The sequence below is a fragment of the Perognathus longimembris genome, chromosome 2, assembly GCF_023159225.1.
Source record: "Perognathus longimembris pacificus isolate PPM17 chromosome 2, ASM2315922v1, whole genome shotgun sequence".
NCBI lineage: Eukaryota > Metazoa > Chordata > Mammalia > Rodentia > Heteromyidae > Perognathus > Perognathus longimembris.
Window position 1 is genome coordinate 76,304,480 of NC_063162.1, and position 20,076 is coordinate 76,324,555.

General features: G+C 43.3%; 1 long non-coding RNA gene across 1 annotated transcript in view; it reads right to left on the minus strand.

Moving 5' to 3' along the window:
• Positions 1 to 14,689: 14,689 nt before the first annotated feature.
• LOC125346743 overlaps positions 14,690 to 20,076 on the minus strand; it is a 63,020-nt gene continuing 57,633 nt past the window's right edge. The window contains exon 3 of the long non-coding RNA XR_007210019.1: positions 14,690 to 14,734. This is a non-coding gene — a long non-coding RNA (uncharacterized LOC125346743). The remainder of the gene's footprint in view (positions 14,735 to 20,076) is intronic.

The window sequence follows — 20,076 nt, forward strand, 5'->3', positions numbered from 1 at the left end:
CCATGTGCTGCTTGTACATTCTATACTACATTGAAGGTTTATAATGAGAGTTGTGGCCATTTTTACTTTTGATAGCTTAAGTCATCTGAATGTGATTACTCTAGGGTAACCTGTAAGGCATAAAATACAAATGGGTAGGGCCTGGGAATATGGCCTAGTGGTAGAGCACTTCCCTCACATACATGAAGCCCTGGGTTTGATTCCTCAGCACCATATATATAGAAAAAGCCAGAAGTGGCACTGTAGCTCAAGTGGTAGAGTGCTAGCCTTGAGCAAAAAGAAGCCAGGGAGAGTGCTTAGGCCCTGAGTTCAAGCCTCAGGACTGGTAAGAAACCAAAACCAAAACGGGTAGTCTTTTTTTTTTATTATTAAAAAAAAAACCTTTGTTTTAAAATGCTATCAGATTAGAAGGATATTCAATTAGTTTATATATATTGTTACATATATGTTCATATACTTGGCTCTTGTCTTATGCACCTGGATTTTTCTTCTAATGTGGTGAAGATAAATAAAACTGTTACTTGTATAGGGCATGGCTGTGTGTGAGCTAAGTCATTTGGAGAGCTTCTTACCTACTTGTTTCTCTGTCAGAACCTGTCACCTCACCCCTAGTGCACTTGTGTTCTGTTTCTTCAGGAGCTTGCTGCCCTGCTTCTTTTCTCATCACTTTTTTAGCTATCAACTTACTGTTTCTTAACTTTCTCACTTTAAAGACTGCATTCTAAATTCAGTTTTCATTTAATTTGTTTTTGTTTATTGGTTAGGAAAATAAAACATGATATTCAGATCAATAAAGTTAATCTCCTTGCCTTTCTGAGTCTCATGCTCTAGAAGGATCTTGACAGATTAAAATATATCTAGCCCCACTGCCCTCTGTAAACATCCATATATTTAAGTTACTGTGGAGAGTTTTAAGTGGGTCCATCCAGTATACAGAAACATTCCTTCTAGAATTTGTAGTCCTTTCTGAATTTATACTTCACCTACTCTGGATGTACAATATGTAATGTACAGTTATTACCATGTTGACATTAGGACTGCATTTGCTCTTTGCCCTTACAATGTTGTTGAAACATTTTATACCACTTCTTTTCTTGACGTGATAGATTTCCCAAAGTATATGTGTTCAGGCAGAGGCAAATAATTTTCACTGTCAACAAAAGTGTCTTAAATCTTTGTGAGTCCCAACTATGAAAAACTACTCTATATCATCTGTTGTTTCAATTTATACTCCTAGCTGTGCATGCTATGTTACTGCAAATCAACTAAATGGTTTATCTTATCAATGTGAAAATGAGTAACAGAGAAACTGTTAGAACAAGTTGGTGTTTAAGAGTATCACTTGTGAGCCATTGGCATAGGTGCAGTGTGGAGGCAAAGCCAGACGCCTGAGGAAGTTAAGAAGACCAAGATGTGAGCAGCGTTGTAGGGGTGAACAGGCCAGTGGCTCACACCCGGTCATGTGTACTGTCAATGGATGGGGCCTTAGTCAGTCTTGCTTTGTCTAGTTCCCTGACTCTTGCTCATACTTAAGCATATGGGTTTGAATAGTACATATGTTTTAACTGTTTCCTTCAGTTTATATATGCAGTTCAGCTATCTGTAAAGTACTGGAGATTTTCTTTTCATAACTTCAGATATCAAGGTAGGTAGTAAAATTTTTTTTTAAATAATTATGTGGTCAGAGTTTTGTTTATTTGTTTTGTTTTTGTTGCCAGTCCTGGGGTGTGGACTCAGGGCCTGAGCACTCTCCCTGGCTTCATTTTGCTCAAAGCTAGCACTCTACCACTTGAGCCACAGCACCACTTCTGGCTTTTATCTATATATGTGGTGCTGAGGAATCGAACCCAGAGCTTCATGTATACAAGGCGAGCATTCTATCACTACGCCATATTCCCAGCCCCAGGTAGTAAAATTTCTAAATCAAATTCTTACATATAGTGATAATGAAAAACTAGCCTTTTTTCTCTTAAAAAAGGGAACTAGAGAAGATAAGCCAATGTCAGAATGCCAGATGATATGTTTTTACTCATTTGTGAAATCTACACCTAAAAGACACATACATGAGCACATGTTTGCACTCACACACACACGCACACTGGTATAAAGCATGATTGTGACATTGGGATGTTTAGTAGAGCAAGAAAGGAAAAGTTTTAAAATACATTATGGCTGTGTAGAAATGCCATAAAGACTCACTTTTCAAAATGTGCTTCCCTGCTTTTCATAACAGAAATGGGGGACAACAAAAGCTGTAAGCCAGCTCCTCATTTGACTTTTTTTTTTTTTTTTGCTACTCCTGGGGCTTTAACTCAGGGTCTTGGCACTGTCCCTGAGCCTCTCTGAGCTCGAGGTAGTGTTCTGCCACTTGAACCACAGTGCCATTTCTGTCTTTTTCTGTTTATGTGATACTGAGGAATTGAACCCAGGGCTTCATGCATACCAGGGAAGCACTTGACCACTAAAACCACATTCCCATCCCTTGTTTTATTATTGACAAAGCTGCCAGGAATATTTAGATGTGTACATAAGTTTTCCGTTGCCTAGAATATACACTGAGGAGAAAGATAGCTGGGTAATAGGGTTACTTTGTGTGCAATTCTTAAAAAAAACTTTCGAGTACCATTTTGCCATCTAAGTGGCAAAGTTGAGAGATCTAATTTATGTGCATCTTTGTCAAAATGTGATATTTCCTGAATAATTATTTTAGTTATTTTAGTTGTTTTTGGGGGCTGGGAATATGGCCTAGTGGTAAGAGTGCGTGCCTTGTATTTTAGTTGTTTTTGAGAGGTATCTGATTATATCTTGATTTTAACTGGTATTTCCCTGGTGGCTAGTGTTAAGTCAGGACTCAGGGCCTGAGCACCATCCCAAGCTTCTTCTTCCTCAAAGCTAGCTAGCACTCTACCGCTGGAGCCACTGTGCCACTTCTGGCTTTTTCTGCTCACATGGAGCTAAATCAAGCATGCTAGGCAAGCACTCTACCACTGAACCACATTCCCAGCCCTTAATTTACTTTTTACTGTTGAGTTTTGAGAACTATTTAGCTTAATAGGAGCACTTTGTCACATATATTGCTTGTGAGTACTTTTTATGGGTCTATATTTTGCAATTTTCTGAAGTCATTCAGAGACCATGGGATTTTAATTTTGAAAATATTCTGAGTTTTTATTTCATGGGTTTTTATGTTTTTGCATTGTTCAACTTTTCTATACTAACACTTTATCTATTGTAGGGCTTGACCTCTGGGTCTGGGCAATATCTCTGAGCTCTTCAGCTTAAGGCTAGTGCTTTTCTACCACGTGAGGGACTTTGCCACTTCCATGCCACTTCCTGTTTTCTGGTGGTTAATTGGAGATAAGAGTCTCATGGATTTTCCTGTCCAGGCTGTCTTTGAACTGTGATCCTCAGATCTCCGCCATTTGAGTAGCTAGGATTACAGGTGTGAGCCACCAGCACTGGACTGTTACTTATTTATTTTTTTATTTTATATATAGGTATGTGTGTATGTTTACTGCCTCACAATGTATAGCAAGCTTTCTTTGAGCTGTCCAACCACTTTGTTGTGATTCATCTTGGAGCATGTGCTCTTGCAGAGGCTCAGTCACTCCTTGCTATTACTGTACAACTTAGCTGATTAAGTCAAGATGGAGTATCATAGTTTCATTTGTCATAATTTTGTAACATTATCCTCAGGCGTCAGTCTCCTGTGCAGTTAGAATTAATCTTATCAGCCTTGCTATCATTCCCTCCATCTCCAGTCCTCAGCCCCTCACACTTCACTTCCTGGACGAGCTCCTATCTCCCCCCAGTTGCATCAGCAGAATGCTCTCCACCCAAATCTGAACTCCACTATCCCCTTCACTATGAACTTTCCCAGTTCTTCCGCCAGTTTCTCCAGGATTGGTAATGACAAGTGATCCTAGCAAGCCCTTGGAAAAATAAGCTAAGGTTTTAGTTCCCTGGCTGGGCAGCATCAGCTTCCCTGAGTCTGCTTGAAGAAGCCACAGAAGCTGGGTCTTTGCCATTGAGATCGAGAGGCCAGAGTCATTTTTGGAAAAGGAAGGCAAGACAAAGGCAAAAGCATGAGAAACAGTGGTTAACAAGTGTGTAAATGTGGAGATTGCACTTGCAAGAGATGGTTACTGTGAGAGCCTGAAAACCCAAGCTCTGAGACCCCAAAGTATTGGGAAGATGGAATTCCTCCCACCTCTCAGAAAAACTGAGAGTCTCCTGGAAATGTCAATCAGTCCTAGCTTAACACGAACACAGACTTCTAGGTGTGGCTAACTCTACCCTAAAACGTGGGAGCCTGAGGGTAGACTTAGGTTTATGCAAAGTGTAAGCTGTTTACTACTTAGCTTTCCTTCCCAGAATAAGAAGGTTGCCTTCAACTTGTATGGCAAATATTGATTGTCACATGTAAGTATGTACCTTACCAAGTATGTACCTTACACAAGACCATTATGAACCTTGGTTAATGGAACCTTGAGATCTGAAGCTGGAGGAAGGCTACAGGTTCCCCCCAGACCTCCAACCTCAGTACCACAGTCTGGTGTCCGTTAATTGTGTTGCCCCAGATCATGGCAAGTAAGGGAGCACTAGGCAGGTTGCGACAGGTTACAGGCTCAAGCCTTCTATGTCTTTCTAGAAAGTCCTAGCCTTATTGGAAAAATATCTGGTTAACAAAGCTGTCCCCCTGTTGAATTACTCAGGGGCTACTGCCTTAACTGGTAGGGCACCGGTCCTCAAAAGCCAATATAAAGTCATAGTCCTGCTTTAGGTTAAACATCTTTTATCAGTCTGCAGAAATTTGCAAGCAACCCTGCAGGAGGTGTGACGAGCTCTCCAAAGGACTCTGGGAGATGCTAGTGCAGTCTAGCCCACATCTTGCCCATCCCTTCCAACCTGGACATTTAATTTGGGCAAAGGACAGGCCCAATAAGACATCTGGAAGGTGTTATGGGGTGCGAGGAAGATGGTTTCACATTCCTCCAAGAGACCACCACTCAGAGACAGCCTCAAGCAAAAAGATGGATTTATTTGGGAAGCAAAAAGTGAACTGACCTGCCAGGGACACAGCACAGACTCAGGAGCTGAAACTGCGCTCCCTAGCATTCCTCGAGCTGGGGTTTATAAAGGTAAAAGATAGCACATAGGTAGGGGGTTGATGCAGGGGCTAGAGCAAATAAACCATTTACAGAAGCAGAATTTTGCAGTCAGGTAGACCTAATACTTAAAATGAAGTTAACTATTCCTACCATGTTTCCCTATTCAAGATGGAGTCAGCTCCCCCCAACATTTGCTATCGTGTTTCCCTAATCAATATGGAGTCAGCTCTACTCCCCCAACATTTCCCTTTTCTTTCAGCCTAGTCAAATCCTTGACTCATTTCAATAACATTGAGGGGTATGTACTGGGTGCGTAGGACCATCAGTTTTATGGCCCCAATTCTTTATTCAAATGACATTAATGCATTAACACATGGGCCATCCTTGATCTCAACCCAAATGGAATGTTCAGGGGCAGTGGCTCCCAGTGGCTCCAATAGAATGTCACACCTGCTGGGTTGCCTGCAGCTTTCTGCATAGACTGGTTGAATAACCATCTCTCACAAGGATGGTCTCCACTCTTGTACACTTGTTACCACTGTTTTCCATGCCTCTAAGTTATCCTGCCTCATCTTCTCAAAAATGACTCTGGTATCTTGATCTTAAAGGAAAGCTGATGGGCGAAGATCATCTTCTGTAACTTCTTCAGGCTGACTCAGGGACGCTGACCCTACCTATTCAGGAACCTATAACCTTACTTAGCCTGCTTTGCCAAGGGGTTGCCAGTATCAGATGTCCATTAGGAGCTTACTCCAGACTGGAAATTACATACAACAGTTAACTTTTAACAACTGCACAGACCTCTTCTTGGGCTACAACACTGTAGTCTTCTAGTACTCTGGTTTACAGAAGCATTTTCCTGACTGGCTGGGGAAACTGATCTCCAATGGCCTAATAATGCCTAAATTACCTTTGCAGGCCTTAGACAGATCTGAATAAAGACATGATCTCAGGTTCACAAGCTTCTTTTCCTGAACAGATATGCCAGCTCAAAATTCAATGTTAGAGCTTTGAGCAGGTACAGGGGGTTGGGATTTAAAAGTATACCCCTGTTGGGGATTCAGCTTTGGCCTTGAGCGGCGAAGGGCGAGGAGAGCAATCCTGAGATGCTGCCCTTCCCCCAGCCCTGGGGCAGTGTGGAAGCAAGCCACACCTATCTGGGTCTGGAACCAGAAGGGGTAGCTTTGTGACCAGCCCCCCAACTTCTCGCCAATGCGCACGTGTGCTCCCCTTTTGGGGGCTTTGCCCAGGGGGCGGTACTATGGGAGTGCCCATGGGGGATGTCCTGGGAAGCTGCCCTTGGACGGACAAGCTTGCCAGCCTATCGCCAGCTCCTGCTTTCCTCGTCATCTCTCCTGGTATAAGTTGTTAGCCCCTCCCTTTATTAAACCAGATTGCTCTTGAAGCTTTCTTCGAGATTCCGTGTGCATCTTGCTTCCTTGGTGGGTAAGGAGGGAGGAAAGGGGATCTCGTTCAGCCACAAGCACCTGAGGCCTACCCTAGCTCCCCCACTCCACCTTGGTTTGCCTGCAGGTCAGGGAGCCAGGGGAGAGGGTGAGAAAGGGAGCACAGATAAGAGAGTAAGCTTACCATCCCCGCACCAGGGGAGATAAATCTAACCCGGCATACCCCCATTTGACAAACTGTTCCTGCCCAATTAGTCAGACATGGGCATCAGAAGGGTATGCTTATAAACTATTCTCCCATGACATCCTGGCTTCGATTAACTTTTGAAGGGCCAGATGCAAGTGACTGTAGTATCTGACACCATCTTTGCCATCCCAGCCATGGCTTACCCCCTCTGGATGATGCTCCATCACTTTTGTCCCAGGAGTGATTTTTCCATGCTGGGATAAATGCACCTTTGACATTTCTCTTGGTAGCTGGATTTGGACTCAAGGCCTGAGTGCCATCCCTCAGCTCCCCAGCTCAAGGCTAGTACTCTGCTACTTTGAGCTCCAGTACCTCTGCTCCCAGCACTCTGCTGGTAGATTAGAGATGAAGACTCTCCCAGGGACCTTTCTCTGCCAGGGCTGGCTGCGAACTGCAGATTTCAGATCATGAATCTGTACACAAGGCCACTTTACTCCAATTAAAAGCAACAAGGTGGTCCACACAAGTAGTTTTTAAGCATGTTCTTTCCTGGAATTTATTAAGGGTCAAGGTTACGTCTGACAGACTTGTAGGGATTGTCTATCCTTCTCTGTGTGCCTGCTGGAAACTGTTTCAAAGACCTATAGGCCAACTGGAATCATTTTGGTAGCCGTAATTTTTCCTTTATCCAACTTGAAAGAAACATTTAGGATCATTTTATTTCCAAATTTTATGCCTAAAAATCAATTCTTCCTTTTTAATGCCTCTTACTAACTTCTGCTTTAACACTTACACTTTGGCTTTCATTTGCATTTGAAGAACTCTGGAGCCCAGAGGCACCAGGTACTGCCCATTGCCTCCGGGCTTCCTGTTATAAAAGAGCCATTTTTTTTCCCTTCAGTCTGAATTACTGCCTTGAACATCAGAACTCAATTAGGTTTTCCTTAATGCAAGAATCACAAACACCAGAATTACAAACACAAGAATCTGGACTTAGCGTCTTTGCTTTTTCAATACATCCAAATTGCAAAATAGCACAGAAATCAAGTTACATCATAAAAATAAACATTTTAAACCCTCTTCTTAAGACTTTTCCAATTTTAATCCATCCTAAGGGGCAGTTTTAAAAATACCAATCAAATCTTTCATTTTTACCAGTTTCCAGTGTTCATCTGAAAACAACAGAGACAGGACAAAGAAAGGCCTCCAATAGCCTGTCCTACAGAATGGGCATATACCCATCCCATGTTATGCCTAGATTTCCGGTCCCCAAAGACCACCAAGGAGCCGATACCGATGCAAACACATGAGAGTCTTTATTGCAAGCTTGAGCCTGGACTCTCAATTGTCACCGACGCAGGGGATCTGGATTGAAGGTCCCGACCCTCAGATAGGCAGGGTTTTTACTGTGATTACAACAGTGGCAGGGTATTTCCAACTTGGCAGATACTTGATTGGATAGCATTTAGCAAGCAAGTCTTGTCCTATTTCTATTGGCTATCTACCTTTTCAGTTATCTATTTTGGCTTTGATATCGGGAACTGGCCTCAATATCAGGAATTGACAACAGGTGGTCACGTAGCACTGATGCAGGGGATTAGTGCAGGGGGTAGAGCAAGTCTCAAATGGGTTAAGCAAGCCATTTACAGAAGCAGAATATTGTGGTCAGGCTGACCTAGTACCAACTTTATTTTAACAATTGTGACCATGTTTTCCCATTACCACTAAGCAAGCTTGAGTGGGCTAAAACAATCCAGTACTCAATCATAAGTAAACCAACCCAACAGTTACCATGGCATTTTTACTACTATTATGTTTATTTCTGTAGTCTATGACTATGATCATTTTTTACTGTCCATTACCATGGTTGCTACCCAGGTACAGAGGGGAACAAGTGCTCCCTACATTTTTAAATGTCAAACTACAAGAAACTAGTCTCATGGGTTGGGGTGCAGCCCTCTAGCATGGAGTCATCACCAGGGTTTAGAAGCTGTTATAATTTTAACACTAAAACTTATATTTAGTTACTCAGGTTCTCAGGTCAGCCCTAACACCCACTCCTTAGAGCTTGATGAAATGCCTTGGTGCCAGCTTACCCTCTTCTACCATGCATGGACTCCCCCTATGGCCTGTCCCACCATGCGTGGACTCCCCTCAGGGCCTGTCCTACCATGTGCGGACTGGCTAAGCTGCACCTTTGCCAGATCATCTCTCACTCCTGAGGATATGCACACAGGCCTGTCCCAGGTTTTTCCTGTCTTTTTCTATTCATCTCTGAGAAACCCAAGCGGTTCTTTAACAGTGATAATCAAACATTAATATCCAAATTTCTAACATTTAGTCCCAAAAGTTAACAGTGGAAGGAAAGACATTTCAAGTTCCCAAAGCCTTTTGCTAAACCAGATAGCTTGATGACAGTGCAAACAGCCTATAAATCAAATTACATCATAAAGTTCAATCCTCCTCTCTGAACCTCCCACCTGTATTTCTCAGTCTGGTTGGATGAGTCTTTGCCCCATGCCACTGCATCCAAGCCACAAGAACATTACTAGTCTAAATGTTTTACAAATGTTCATTTTAGTGGGTCGTTGCCAGATTGCACCGCCTTCCATTTGTCCTCCTTGGTCAGGTTAGCTGTTTTGATGTGGGAGGCATGGATCCAGGTCTTTAGGCCGTTTACCTTGACATCAGGAGGAGTGGTCAGAACTATGGTGTAGGGGCCTTTCCAGTGGGGCTCCAAAGACTCAGTCATATGTCACTTTACCCATAACACCTGTCCTGGCACAAAAGCTGGGGCATCCTTGGGCAACTCCTCGTGAGCAGCCCTGATCTGGGCCTGCAAGGACTGTATCACATGTTGGTTAGACAATTCAGCTATTGCATCAGAACCAAGCTTAGGGCATAAAGGAGGATGTCTCCCGAACAATATCTTATAAGGTGTGATGCCCTTAAAGTATGGTGTGCAGCAGCATACTTGCAGAAGGGCAAATGGTAGGAAGGCCATTCAGTTTTTGTCAGTCTCAAGGATAATTTGGTTAAGGTCTCTTTTAGAGTCCTAGTCATCCTCTCTACCTGACCTGAACTTTGGGGGTGATAGGCACAATGTAATTTCTTTCTTTTTTTTTTTGGCCAGTCCTAGCCTTGGACTCAGGGCCTGAGCACTGTCCCTGGCTTCTTTTTGCTCAAGGCTAGCACTCTGCCACTTGAGCCACAGCACCACTTCTGGCCGTTTTCTATATATGTGGTGCTGGGGAATTGAACCCAGGGCTTTATGTATACGAGGCAAGCACTCTTGCCACTAGGCCATATCCTCAGCCCCAGCACAATGTAATTTCCAGTTAATCCCCAATGACTTACCATTATACGGACCATTATCTGAGCCTATGGCCACCGGGAGTCCAAACCTGGGAATTATCTCCTCTAGCAGATTCTTTGTTACTGTCTGTGCTGTTTCCCACTTGGTTGGGAAAGCTTCCATCCATTCTGAAAAAGTGTCTAGAAAAACTAGCAGTTATTCATATCCATACTTGCCTGTTTGTCAGTAAAATCTACCTCCCAATAGGCTCCTGACACTGTTCCTCTTCCCCTCTTTCTCTTTTTTTTTTTTTTGCCAGTCCTGGGCCTTGGACTCAGGGCCTGAGCACTGTCCCTGGCTTCTTTCCCGCTCAAGGCTAGCACTCTGCCACTTGAGCCACAGCGCCGCTTCTGGCCGTTTTCTGTATATGTGGTGCTGGGGAATCGAACCTAGGCCCTCGTGTATCCGAGGCAGGCACTCTTGCCACTAGGCTATATCCCCAGCCCCCCCTCTTTCTCTTGATGGCTGCATTGGTCCACTGGCATGGCACACATTGGCTGGTATTATCTTCTAACATTTTGTCCATTTCAGGTCTATGGTAGAATCAGCAGATCAGTTCTGCTAGCTTTCTCTTTCCTAATGAGTTCCCTGGTATATTTGCTTACTAAGAGTCCATCCTAACGCAAGCAGAAGAATAATTCTCCCGTTGTGAGTCTGTTTCCAGCCTCCCTTTTTACTTTGTGAAGAGACTGGAGAGCCTTTTGCTCTTCAGGAGAATACTGGGACTCCTCTGGGAGGGCTGGCATTGGAAGGAGGGCCAATGCCATAGGGCCCCTATCTATTGTGTCCACTTCCCGTTCAGCCTTGTCGGCTCTCTGGTTCCCTTTTGCTTCCTCTGAGTTCCCCTTTTGAGGTCCTGTGGGCAGTGTATTACAGGGACTGCTTTTGGCAGCCATATGGCCTGAAGTAAGCCTAAATCTGTTCTTTATTTTGGATGGTTTTTCGCTCTGCTGTCAGCAGCCCACGTTGCTTGTAAATGGCCCCGTGTACATGTATGGTGGTGAATGTATACCTGCTGTCCATATAGATGTTGACCTTCTGGTGCTTTCCCAGCATCAAAACTTGGGTTAGGGAAATGAGCTCAGCCTTTTGTGCCTAGGTGCTCACTGGTAATGGCTCGGCCCAAATGACTTGGTCCCCTTCCATAACTGCCGCTCCCGCTAACCTCACTATGTCCATCACATAGCTGCTTTTGTCAGTGAACATGGTCTTTTCCACATCGGGTAGTGGGACATCCGTGAAGTCTGGTCTAATGCTGTGGACATGAGTCACAACCTCAGCACAATTGTGCAGCACTATTTGGTCAGTATCTGGTAGCAGGGTGGCAGGGTTGAGGGCTGTGGAAGCTTGGAAAGTCACTTTAGGCTGGCTGAGCAACAGAACCTGGTACTGTGTTAGCCTGGCGTTGGACATCCACCAGTCTGGGGGGCTTCACAACAAGTTCTCAACTGCAGAGGGAGTAGTTACCACTAGGCCTGCCCCAATGTTAGCTTGTTAAGAGTCTTTGACTAGCTGAGCTGTTGCTGCAATTACTCTGAGGCAAGCAGGCCATCCTGATACAACTGGGTCTCATTTAGATAAGTGGGTCACTGGCCAATACCAGGGTCCTAACTTCTGAGTTATCACACTTCTTCCTCCCCAGCCTTTTCATCTGTGAACAAGTGAAAAGGCTTGTGGATATCCGGAATGTCCAGGGCTGGGGCTGAGACTAGCTGTTTTTTAAAGGTCTGGAAATGCCCGTTCCTCTTCTTCAATCCATCTAATATTTTCTCCTGGCCCTTTGGTAATCTTATATAAGGGCTGTGCTGTAAGGGCTGACCTGAAAACTGGAGTAACTAAATATAAGTTTTAGTGTTAAAATTATAACAGCTTCTAAACTCTGGTGATGACTCCATGCTAGAGGGCTGCACCCCCACCTGTGAGACTAGTTTCTTGTAGACATTTAAAAACTTAGGGAGCACTTGTTCCCCTCTGTACCTGGGTAGCAACCATGGTAATGGACAGTAAAAAATGATCATAGTCATAGACTACAGAAATAAACATAATAGTAGTAGAAATGCCATGGTAACTGTTGGGTTGGTTTGCTTATGATTGAGTACTGGATTGTTTTAGCCCGCTCAAGCTTGCTTAGTGGTAATGGGAAAACATGGTCGCAATTGTTAAAATAAAGTTGGTACTAGGTCAGCCTGACCACAATATTCTGCTTCTGTAAATGGCTTGCTTAACCCATTTGAGACTTGCTCTACCCCCTGCACTAACCCCCTGCATCAGTGCTACGTGACCACCTGTTGTCAATTCCTGATATTGAGGCCAGTTCCCGATATCAAAGCCAAAATAGATAACTGAAAAGGTAGATAGCCAATAGAAATAGGACAAGACTTGCTTGCTAAATGCCATCCAATCAAGTATCTGCCAAGTTGGAAATACCCTGCCACTGTTGTAATCACAATAAAAACCCTGCCTAGATGAGGGTCGGGACTCTCAATCCAAATCTGCTATGTCGGTGACAATTGAGAGTCCAGGCTTGAGCTTGCAATAAAGACTCTTGTGTGTTTGCATTGGTATAGGCTCCTTGGTGGTCTTTGGGGACCGGAAATCTAGGCATAACAGTGCTACTTTAGCAAATCCCCAAATCCAGAGTCTATAATACCCCACAGTTCCCAAGAATTCCCTTACTTGCATCTTAGTCTTGGGAGTGGGGATTTGTATGATTGCCTAGTTTCTGGAGCTTGACAAGGTCCGGAGTACCCCTTCAATGTTGTACCCAAGATATGTGGCTCTCTTGGTGCACACCTGGGCCTTCTTCACCGAAACCCAGTAGCGGAGTTCCTGAAGTGCTTTGAGGAGTCCTTCAGTTGCCCACAAGCAGGTCTCTTCTGTTTCTGCAGCTACCAACAAGTCATCCACATATTGTAACAAGGAAACTTCAGGGAAGGAGACTCCGTACCCACCGAGGTCAGTGTGCAGTGCCTTGTCAAAGATAGTGGGGGAGGGGCTGGGAATATGGCCTAGTGGCAAGAGTGCTTGCCTCATATACATGAAGCCCAAGGCTCGTTTCTTCAGCACCACATATATAGAAAAGGCCAGACATGGCACTGTGGCTCAAGTTGGCAGAGTGCTAGTCTTGAGCAAAAAGAAGCCACAGACAGTGCTCAGGCCCTGAGTTCAAGCTCCAGGACTGGCAATAAAAAAAAAAGAGGGCTGGGGATATGGCCTAGTGGCAAGAGTGCTTGCCTCGTATACATAAAGCCCTGGGTTCAATTCCCCAGCACCACATATACAGAAAAGGGCCAGAAGTGGCGCTGTGGCTCAAGTGGCAGATTGCTAGCCTTGAGCAAATAGAAGCCAGGGACAGTGCTCAGGCCCTGAGTCCAAGCCCCAGGACTGCCCCCCCCAAAAAAAAGATAGTGGGGGAGTTTTGAACCCTTGAGGCATCCCAGTCCAGGTCAGTTGTCCTTGATATCCATCCTCCGGATCTGCCCACTCAAAGGCAAAGATGGGCTGACTGGCCTTCACCAGTGGGATGCTGAAGAAGGGTCCTTCAGGTCTACGACTGTGTAAACCTGTTTCTTGGGAGCAAACATGCTGAGGAGAGTATATGGGTTAGGTACAGTTGGGTGAATGTCTTCAACCCTCTTATTTACTTCGCTTAAGTCTTGCACCACCGGCCTATAGTCACCTGCTTCTGTCTTCTTTACAGGGAGAAATGGTGTATTCCAAGGTGACTGGCACTGGACCAGTATCTCCACTTGTCATAGGCAGTTGATATGGACCCTGATCCCCTCTCTTGCTTCTGAGGCAATGGGGTACTATCTCACTCTCACAGGTTCAGCAGAAGCTCTCAGCTGGACCAGCACTGGACTCTGGTGGACAGCTAGGCCAGGGAGGTTAGTTTCTGCCCACACTTGGGGAAATCTCTCCTGGAGCTCCTGGAAGAATTTGTGAGGGTGACTCTTTTCATTGTTCTGGTGCAGAACATATTCCTGGGCTATTGGCAGTTAAAGCTTTAGGGTCTGGTCCGCCTGCAGGGGACTCAAGTCAACTTTAATCTGCGCCACCTCACACTTGATTTGTGCTCCCAATTTGTGTAATAAATCTCTCCCCAACAGGGGGTATGGACACTCGGCATTACTAAAAAGGAATGGGTAACAGTTCCTCTGCCCAAGTCCATTGTCAGATTTGTAGTCCATCGATAAGTTTTAGATCCTATGGCCCCTGGTACTTAAGCTAGTAAAACAGGTGTAGGCCATGAGAGCTTCTTGTGACCTTTGGTTAGGGTAACTTGGTTAACCTAGGTCCTGTTATTGGGCAATCATATAGAACATTCCCACAAAATGACTCATCCAGCCCCTTGAAGAATGACAAGAGGATGGCTTCAGGAGTTGCACAATCAAATTGAACTTTGTGTTATGGAGAGGTGATGATCCTCAAAGACTAGAATAGTACATCAAATCAGCATTAAATCATATATATATATATATATATATATATATATATATATTAAGAACAAAGTCCTCACTTCTAGGAATTAATGTGGCCTTTACTCACCCAAGGAAACCACATTGCTGTAGGTCTCCAGCATCATATCCCTGTACTGGGTCCTCTGAGCATCATTCAGGTCCTTCCACTCCTCCCAGCTGAAGTCCACACACACATCCTCAAATGATACCAAGCCCTGAAATGGCACATTGCAAAAAGTCATTGGTCCTGACTCATGAGAAAACCACGTCTGAGGAATTCATTCCTCTACATGTATGTTTCTGTCTTACATAAAATGGATGGAGCTTGCTCTGTTATGTATGCAGTATGGGAGAGAAAAGTCAAAATACCTGCTTCTATACTAATTTATTCCTTATGAAAGCAAAGATTTGCTTATCAATTAGGAAATGCTTTTGCTGCTAGCAAGGGAGACAAGATGAAAATTCTCTCCCAAGGAGCTAGTGATCTGCACTAACAGCATCAACCAGAAATAGAGGCCTAGAGTCTAGCATATGCAGAGCTCAATTAGGAAATCAGTAGGGGCACGTACCACATTAGCAGATCTACAAAACACTGTCTCTTGGTAAATGTTAAATGAAGTGACAGTACTCATAAAACTGATTAATAATAATAATATGGGGCATATAGGAGATTATTTAGTTCTAATATAAGTTTCTTGTAGTATGAGTTGTTAGCATATGCCTAAAGATGTTTTTAGACCCACTTATACTTTATTCCTACATCTAAGGAACTGGTAGCATTGACTATTATGACATCACCTTCTACAATACAAAACATAAATGAGAGGAGAATAAGATGTGTTGACCCCATTTCCATTTTTCTAGTTCCTTGTGGAAGGATGGAAGGTATATAGGGGAGACAGATCCTAAGATGACAGTGTGAGATTTGACTAACCTGACCAGGACAATGAAAAATAAAAATAAAGATCAGAGAGTTTGTCCAAAAATATAGGAGAAAATAAAAGATGGAAGAATAATATTTTGTACTAAAGTGTTGTGTAGAGGGCATAAGGAGAGTTTTATTTCCATGCTGAGTCCTATTACAAAGAATGTCCAACCACCTTTTGATTGTCACTATGCTTAACAATACCAAAAATGAATGCTGACCCCCAACCCATCAAAAGGAAATATGTGTGTAAAGGGTGCAAAGAAAACAACCTTTAATTCACAATCCACACTCCAGAGGAACTATTCTGATCATGTGTATTGAACATACTTTCAGATTAAGAAATTCAACAGCAGTTTGCCTTTGTTACCAGAGTGACACATGAAACTGTCCTGCTTAGAGAATGACAAAAGGTTCTAATGTAGATGTACTCATGGGACCAGGATCAGAGAAGTGGTAAATTTGTAGGTTAGCACCACACATACATTTGTTTTATGTAATGTTTTAAATGATGCCTTAAAGCAAAAATTACAACAGCATATAGATAACTCATATGAATGAAGTCAATATGTGATGCATGTATACACAGGAAAGAGATGAAAATGATTAGACTACACATCTTACTTTTACACTTTCTATAACTTTTCACTCATTGCAGTGCCAATGTATTCCACTAACTCTTGAGTGCTTTCTCTAAGCAGATGTTGCCACTACTGTTACCTAAAAGCAGGCTTTTTGAGTACCCTAATCCTATTACTGAAAACAGGTCCCTGAGGTTTGTGAAGAGTGACACTGACAATGTAATAAACCATGTTACTCTACTGTCATCAGCTCCTGTTCCATCCTAATTTTCTTTACCTTTTTTCTTGTAATTTTTTCACCTGTCAGGCAAGTAAAAATTGGAGCTTGGCCCATGCTACCACACCTTCATCCTCAACAGACTACAAAGTCATGGTTAATTATATTCCCTGGTTCTTTAGGCCTTCAGTTCAAAACTTCACACTTGCTAGTGTGATACAGCTCAGGCATGTCCTTTTGGACACTCGCTACAAATTCTTCCATGCAACCAGCAGCCACCGTGCTCTTATGTACATATTTCTGTGTGTGTGTGTATTGGGGGGGGGGTGTTATCACAGTCTGGATGTCATACTCTTTCCTTCCTTCTTTCCTTGCTACCTTGCTTGCTTGCTTCCTTCCTTCCTTCCTATTCTTTCCTTCCCTTCATTTCTCTTCCTTCCTATTCTTTCCTTCTTGCCTTTCCTTCCTTCCTCCCTCTCTGCCTGCCTACCTTCCTATCTTTCTTTGACAGTAGTAGGCCTTGAACTCAGGCCTTTGCATTCTCACTAGACTTCTTCACTAAAGGCCGGTGCTCTACTACCTGAGCCACACCTCTGTTTTCAGCCTCTTACTGGGTAATTGGAGATGAGAGTCTTGGGCCTTTTCTGCCTAGACTGATTTGAACCAAGATCTTCAGATCTTTCCTGCTGATTACTAGGATTATAAACATGAATTACCAGCATCTGCCTAGCTGGGGCTTGAACTCAGATCTTTGTCCTTGGTAGGCAGCCAGTCACACATTAGTGCCACTCTCCTCTTTTTTGCTTTAGTAAATTTCTTGAGGTTTTCTTCCTAGGTTGGCTTCAGATCCCAGTCTTATGCTTCCCTTATAGCTGGGACTATGGACAGGATCTATCTTGCCCAGCTTTTCTACTGAGATAGAGTTTTGAATACTTTTTGACTGGGTTGGCCTTGAACTATGATCGTTCTGATCTCTGCCTTCCAAAGGCTGGGATTACCAGGCACGTAACACCACTCGCTGCTGTTCTTGAATTTTTCTTTCAAGGAGTATTTTAAAAGCTTGCTGGTCAACAATAGTACAATAGCTATGTACATATGATCACATAAGATGATGCTAAGGGAAATGAACTCCAAGTTATGGAAATAAATGTTTTATCATTGTTGTTCTTATTTTTAGTGTATTATGTGCCTTTTTCTTTTGCTTTTCTTCCCTATGGTTTTACTCCTGATGTCACTGTATTTGATTTTGGTTCCCTGGGTATTATACGTATGTTTATCAGAACTAGGGAAGTAAAGGGGAATATCAAAAGGGTGAGACAAAGGGTAAAAAGAAAACCAATGCAGCAGCAATACTTACAAGACAACATGCTGTAAACCAACTGTACACTCTGGGGAGGGGAGGAGGGAGCTGGGGAGAGGAGAAGGTGAGAGAAAAATGAGGAAGTAACAAGTTTGATAAATAATGTACTCACTGCCTTACATATGAAACTGTAACCCTTCTGTACACCACTTTGACTATTAAAAAATAAAACAATAAAAAAACCCCGATGATCAGGAAGAACTTTGTAAATGTTGTGAAGATTTTGAGTGTCCCTAAATTATTTCATAAATACACATTGGGACTTAGAAAGCAAAACCCAGAGGTTGATGAACATCTATAAAAACAAAGTGTGATATATATGGTGTCCTCAAAAAGCCCAAAGAATGGACAAACAATAGCCTGGTATTGGCACCTGAATGGGAAGATCTTAGGGCTAAAGGCATCTGACAGACCTGACAACAGATGAATCCCAAGGCAACCAATCAGAACTCCTAGGGAAGTATACCCACAGAAGCTGACATTGGGGCCTGAAGCAGTGATACATCCCAGGCTGTATGAATCCAAGAAGCATCTAGGGAAATTGGAAGTAAACCTTGATGGGAAGCAGAAGGTTTGGTGGTTATCTAGGTTTTTAATGTTTTATGTAATATTTGAAAATGTTTCAGTGGTTCATGGGGGGGGTAATCTCTTGGGAGCTTGAGAAAAGGTCTCTTCATTTAGATCTCCTCCCACTAGGATATTAAAATAAATATTTAGGGCTGGGTGCTGGTGGCTCATGCCTATAATCCTAGCAACTCAGGAAGCTGATGCCAGCTTGGATAGAAAAGTCTGAAAGATTCTTACTTCCAATAGCAGGCAAAAGGCTGAAATGTGCTTGTGGTTTAAGTGGTAACAGCAGCATTGAGTGAAAAAAAAACAAAAGAGAGCTTGAGGCACAAAACAAGCAAACAAAATATTAGGAAGGACTATATTTGAGTTGCTATAAAATACTGTAGTCTGTATGGCTTATAAATATAGACACTGATTTCTCAATTCTGGAGGCTATGTGTCCACGATGAAAGGCGTAGGAGATTCAGTGTCTGATAAAGACCCAGTTGCTTCTTCATGGAATTTTCACTGATACGGCCCACTCAAGCAATCAGGTCTTAGTACTGTTGTTTTCATTTTGTTTGTGCCAGTAGTAGGGAAAGCCCAGGGCTTTTAGTCTGCCTTTCCTTTCCCCATGCAGAATTGGAGCTCTACTACTTGAGCCATACCTCCAGATTGGTTTGTTGCTGGTAGAATATTTCAGACTTTCCTGTCTAAGCTGTCTTTGAACTGAAGTCCTCAAGTCTTAGTTTCCTGAATAGCTAGCAGTACAGGTGTGAGCCACTGGTGCCCCATCTTTGAGTTCTTTTTCTATAAGGGGTTGTCCTATTCATGATGACTCCACTTTCTGTGACCTAACCACATTGAGAAACCGCAAAAGCCTTCATTGCCTTGGGAGTTGGGTCTGGTTTGAAAGTACAAGTTAGAGTACAGCGACATATACACCGAGTCTACAACAGTGGTTAAATCCCATATTCAATTATTACAAAACAAAATAAGGGGCAGAATAACACCCTTACAAACATGGGAATCATCCAAGAGGGCTTGCTTAAAACCTGGGACACAATGGAACCTAATGATGCAGCAATCAAAGAAGAAAAGCAGGTTGGTCAGAAGTTGGTAAAGGGTGAAGTTAGCTTTAGGGTGCATAGGGTTTATTGCTCTGCCACTTGGGCCATGGATCCACTTCTGCCTTTTTAGCGGTTACTTGAAGATAAACATATCAAAGACTTCCCTGGCTCAGACTAGCTGAGAGCCATGATCCTCAGATCTCAGCCTGCTGAGTTGTATGAATTGCAGGCATAAGCCTCTGGCATGTGGTCACCTTGGCTTTTATTTGTAAGTGTGCTTTGATTGCATCTGCTCAATGTGAAACAAAAGCAAAACACAAACAAAATAGAAAACAAAGTGAAACTTGAGTTTTCTATACTCTGAAAACAAACACTGAATATTTACTCTTTCTTCCCTCTTCATATCTTCCTTGCCCTCTTCCTTTCTTTCTCTTCCAAAGACTTACTTCAGTCACATCTGCACTTTGGCTTTTGGTAGTTAATTGGATTTCAGATCTCAGCCCCCCGAGTAGCTAGGTTTACAGGTGCTAGCCACTGATGCCCAGCTCTGTTTTTGGGATTTGAACTTGCATTGAAGGAATAAAGCAAGGACCAAGAGAGAGACTATAGCTGAGTGCCAGTGGCTTTCACCTGTAATCCTAGCTACTCAGGAGACCGAGATCTGAGGATCACAGTACAAAGCCAGCCCAGGCAGAAAAGTCACTGTGAGACTCATCTCCAATTAACCACTCAAAAACTGGAAGTGGGGCTGTGGCTCAAAGCGGTAGAGCACTAGCTTTGACCAAAAGACCTCAGATACAGGGCCCAGGCCCTGAGTTCAAGACCCACTGTTGGGATCTGAACAACCCCTTTCTC